Here is a 5,803-nt window from a genome sequence, read left to right as displayed (position 1 = left end):
ACACTTTTTTTTTTATCTACACTACCATAATATAACCAATATTTAAAGTAATATAATAATGCTAACTAAATCTGATCCGACTGCCTATCCCCATCCCCTCATAAAATAAAATAACCAATCCATACTATATAATAATATATACAATACAAATATAAAAATACAAATACATAACCTAAATGCAAATATATACATAAACCATATACACCAAAAACCAAACTATACATCTACAAAACACATGACATCCTACACTAGTCTAACCCATCACCCACACAACCACCCACCTTGACATGGGTCACAGTCCATAGTCCATGGATATCCAGTCCAGTCCATAACTGACCCATGCCAGCCCCTCCAAACATCCACCAACCCACCAATTCCCCCACCCAACCTAATCTATACCCAAACCAACTATACAAATACAACTTCAAAGCACAACATAACATCATATACAAATACAAAACAATACAACCCACCTTAGGCCCAAGTTCGGTCGCCTGTAAGCCCTTTAGGCAATACATATTCTGAAAACAAAACAAAAAGACTAGGGTGTACATGCATAGCCCACCACCAGGAAGAAGGATGGCAATCCTGATATTACTTTTCTAAACTCTCTCCACTAACGTTTCCCTTCGACTCACCCTACCGTTATCCCTTCAACAAACTGACCCTGCACTCACCCTCTCTCTGTCCCTATATTGCTATCCCTAACCAGAAACAGGGGTACTCTACCCAAGAGGTCTAGTACCTAGGGCACATCAAATGAAAAACCTCTCCACAGGAGAGAATCCCTACTGTTACCAAGACTGCCATACTCCAAAGACCTGATCTTCCCGAGGTCACCGGTGATGTTCCTACAGACCTCCACCTCGGAGAGGACTTTCCGCTGTGTAGATACTAGACACCGTGCGTTCCACGTGTAGTACCTAACCACTAAACTGACTACAAATAAAGTGCCCCGGTCTCGGCCACCCAGGTTCCTGAATGCCCCATAAGCCCACTCCGGATAGGTAAGGCCAGCAAGGTGACTCCAGCCAATGGAAGCGCCCACCCGGTTGTAGACCCCTATATTAAAAGGACAATGAAGCAGGAAGTGGTCCATGCTTTCCAGCGTGTCCCCGCACTCTTCTCGGGGACATCCCCGGTCATCAGAGCTCCTACACTTCAAATTGTCCTTTACATATAGCTTCCCCTGAAAGCAGCGCCAGGCCAAGTCCCAAAACTTCTGGGGGATCCTTTTCATGTTTAAAAGGTACAATCCTACCCTCAGATCCCGACCTGGGCAGTCCCTGAGCGCCAGAGGCTTCTGGAAGTGGGTCAACAGAACCCGTTTGTCAAGGAACTGCCTTGATTGGGTCCTGATCTCCCACACTCCCAGACCCCACCGACGTATCGCCTTCAGAGTCGGGGTAGCATAAGCCGGAAGATATCCGTGTGGCGTACGGAGGTCCTTCACTTGCCCTCCTGTCTCCCATTCCTGGAAGAAAGGCCGAAACCATTCCCTGCAGGAGAGTACCCACGGAGGAGCTGTCTCTGACCAGAGGTTTGAGATGTTAGCTTTCAAGAAGGTGTTTGTTAAGAACACCACAGGGTTTACCATAGATAAACCCCCTAGTCTCCTCGTGCGGTACGTAACCTCCCTCTTGACTAGGTTCATCCTGTTTCCCCATAACAGTTGGAAAAACAGGCTGTAGATCCTAGTGTAGTAAGCCTCTGGCAAGATACATACGCTGCCCAGATAGATAAACAAGGGGAGCAGGTACGATTTGATCAGGTGTACCCTTTCCCTGAGGGTCATAGACCAACCCTTCCACTGGTTCACCTTCTGAGCGGCATCCTGGAGCTTACCATCCCAGTTTTTGGTGGGATAATCATTCTGACCGAATGTGATGCCCAAAACTTTTGCTGACTCTTGGGGCCCTGGAAGGGTGTCCGGGAGATCAAACGTGGGATTTCCCCCTCCCAGCCATAGACTTTCACACTTATCCCGGTTGATCTTAGACCCGGATGCCTCCGAGTAGCGGTCCACTTCTGACATCACCACATCGACCTCCTCTCTCAAGGACACGAAAATGGTGACATCATCAGCGTACGCCACTACTCTCTGGGGGACATCCAGCTCCACCAGACTCATCCCGACTCCCACCAACGGCCCACAATCTACCCTCCTGACGAAGGGATTGATTGCGAACACGTATAAAAGCGGGCTCAAAGGACAACCCTGACGGACTCCAGACCCCACCTCAAAAGAGCGGCCAGACCACCCGTTCACTAGCGGGAAACTCTCTGCCCCTGCATACAAGATCTTAAGCCAATTAACAAAAGTACTCGGTAAGCCATATCTCAGGAGGACAGACCAGAGGTGCTCATGGTTCACCCGATCAAATGCTTTGGCCTGATCCAAAGACAGCAAGTGCCCCTTCCAGAGACCTACTTTACTCCGCTCCACTGCCTCCCTGACACTAAGGACAGCACTTAAGGTGCTTCGGCCTGGAAAAGAGCAGTGCTGGGCCCCCGAAAGGAGCCGGGGTGCAAACTTCACCAGCCAATTAAACAGTATCTTGGCCAGAAGTTTCCTGTCCGTATTGAGAAGAACTATGGGCCTCCAATTCTCAATACGGCTCGGATCTTTACCCTTTGAAAGGAGAATCAGGGCTGACCTCCTCATTGACTTCGGCAGAGTGCCCGAGGAGAGACACTCATTGAATACCTCAGTCAAGAGGGGAGCTAAAGACTCCTTAAAGGTCCTGTACCACTCGGATGTTAAGCCATCCGGACCTGGCGACTTCTTAGGGGCGAGCCCCTCGATCGCCAGTCTCACTTCCTCTTCCCTGATTTCTACTGCCAAAACATCAAGAGAAGGATCTACCCCTGGCTCAGGAATGGTTTCAGCCAGGAAAACCGACATCTTGTCTCAATCCAGATCCTTCCTCCCCAAGAGGTGCGAGTAGAAGGATCTGACAACCTCCAAGATCCCTGATCTGGACCGATTCAGAGATCCTGTACTATCAATCAGTCCTGAAATGACTTTACTACTCACTGACATCTTACAGTTTCTGTAAGGGTCGGGCGAGCGGTACTTCCCGAAATCCCTCTCAAAAACCAAAGATGCGTGCCTATCGTACTGACACCTCATCAGCAAGGATTTCACTCTGGAGATATCCTCTCGGCTACCTCCAGTCGAGACAAGGAGCTCGAGTTTCCTCCTCAGACCCTGATACAGGCGATACCTGTTCAGGGACCTGAGGCTCGAGAGCTGGAGGAAGAACCCCGCAACCCTCTTCTTGAATATCTCCCACCACTCCAGCTTATTACTACAAAGGCCCAGTAAAGGTACCTGACTCTGAAGAAAATCCTCAAAGGACTGTCTCACCTCTGCTTCCTCCAGGAGGGACGAATTCAGCTTCCAATAACCTTTACCCATCCGGGGGGTCTCTGAAACATTCAGGGAAAACAAAATCATACAGTGATCGGAGAACTCCACCTCAACCACGGACACTGCGGAAGAGACGGCTTCCTCCTTTAAATAAAACCTATCTATCCTAGACCTGCGACTACCTTGATGATAGGTGAAACCCGCGTGGCCCGAGGGGCTCCGGATGTGGGCATCCTCTAGGCGAGCTTCTCTAGCTATGCTAATCAGTGCCACACTATCGCAAGTCAGCGGACCATTGGAGCCTCTCCTATCTTGGGACCTCGTGACATTATTGAAGTCCCCTCCAAAGATCACCTGCCGACTCGTAAAAAGAAAGGGCTTAATCCTCATAAAGAGATCTTTGCGGCCCCACTTGGTTTGTGGGGCGTAGATGTTAATGAGCCGGAGCTCTTGTCCCTTCATGAGGACATCTAAGATCAGGCACCTCCCCATTTCTAACTCAATATCCCGTCTGCATTCAACTGGAGCGGTAAAAAGGACCGCCACCCCACTATACAGCTCAGCCGCAAGAGACCAGTGGGAGGGGCCGCGCCTCCACTCTCTTCTGGCTTTTACCAGAGAGGCTAGATCTGACAACCTGGTCTCTTGCAGATACAAAATGTCGGCTTCAACACGGCCGAGAAAATCAAAGGCTGCGAATCTAGCCGTATCAGACTTTATGCTGGCGCAGTTAATAGATGCCAGCGTCAGTGGGGTGAGTGCCGCCATCCTGGGTGATTGAGTTAGATGGCCTCACCCCTTATACCTTCTTCCTCTCCTTCCCTCCATCCCCATCTGAATCAGAGGAAGACCCTTTACCCCTTTTTAGGCTCAGAGACATATCCATCCCAGGATCTTTACCTCCGGCATCTGGTGTTACCTACACCCCTGAGGAAACTGTCCCAGAGGAAGGAGGCTCGGCACCTCCTGGAGGCCGCACTGCTTCCTGAACTTCAAGAGGAGAAGGGAAGGTAGTATCCCCGAGGGCCTCATACCGATTTGAAAGGACGATCAGAGGGTCGGAGACTGAGTTGTTCCTTCTATGGTCTGAGGCTACAACTGAAGAGGAGGATGGTGCCACCTTACTCTTACCCTTCTTCCTCCTCCTCTTCTTTTTCTGGCCACCATTTACTGTCTGCCCCTCCTCCTCATCCACAGTTTCAGATTCAGAGGCATGACTGGAGGAAGGAGCATCTTGACCTTCTTCCCTACGCAGTCTCCCCATCTCCTCGTCCAGTTTGGCCTCACCCAAAGCCTCAGAGTTATCCTGACCTCCTTCTGAGCCAGTGTCTGGAGTGGGACCCCGAGCTACCCCTGACGCCTGGGCATTCTCAAGGGCCCTCTCCAACCTGCGCTTCTCCTCTCGCCTCCGCATAGAGGGGGTCTTATGTTTTTCCTTCACTGGCTTTGGTGCCCCCTCTCCTCCACTGGTCCCTTCCCCCGCCGGGGCAACCGTCAGCTTTCTCCAGCGTTAGAGAACGAGCGCGGACACCGGCTGAAAGGGTGACCTAAGTCACCACACAAGTTACACCGAATCTGTCCACAGGTGGCTGCCAGGTGACCCACCCCACAGCAGAGGGCGCATATCTGTTGAGTGCAGTTGGCACTAAAGTGGTTTGGGTCACCACACCTGTGACACAGCTTCGGCTGCCCCTGGTAGAAGATCTGAATCCTGTCGCGTCCCAGGAAGGCAGTCGAAGGGATGTGGGTGACCGTGTTCCCTGAACGCCTGAGACGGACGGAAAACGTCCAGGCCCCAGACCATATATTGTGCTCGTCAAAGTTCTTCCGGGGGACGTCCGTCACCTCCCCGTACCTGCCCAGCCAGGTCATAATGTCATAACAAGAAAGTGACTCGTTACGGGTCAAAACGGTCACTTTCTTTACCATACTCTGGCGAGATACTGCTTTTACAGTGAAATCTCGCCATCCGGGCTCGTTTTTCATCAGCTCATAATTAGACCAAAAGAGATCTAGTCCCTCCAGCCTAACAAAGCTGACGTCAAACTCGGAGGAGCCGAAGGGGTGAATCAGGGAAAAGATGTCCCTAGCCCTGAAACCCATCTGGAAAAGAAGCTCCACCACCTTGCCCCTTTGGGGGCACGCATCTTCGCCTTTCCAGACCAGACGGGCCACATTCCTGCGACCTATCTCCTGCCCGGGTGTCTGGAGGGACCATACGGTCTCCCCATTCCTCTCTCGGAACGCTCCCAGACCATGTCTCTCCACCCAAAAAGACAGGTCCATCTCCTTTCCCTCTACCTGGAGCGTCCTTTCTCCTCTCTTCAGTGCCTCCAGGAGGCGCCGTTGCAACTGACCGTCACCAGATGCAGGAGGTAAAGATCCCACTGAACCCCCAGCCGCCACACTCGCATAACTCCTGGCGACCGG

Source organism: Hyla sarda, chromosome 1, assembly GCF_029499605.1.
Source record: "Hyla sarda isolate aHylSar1 chromosome 1, aHylSar1.hap1, whole genome shotgun sequence".
Lineage (NCBI taxonomy): Eukaryota > Metazoa > Chordata > Amphibia > Anura > Hylidae > Hyla > Hyla sarda.
Note: the sequence above shows the minus strand (reverse complement) of the source record.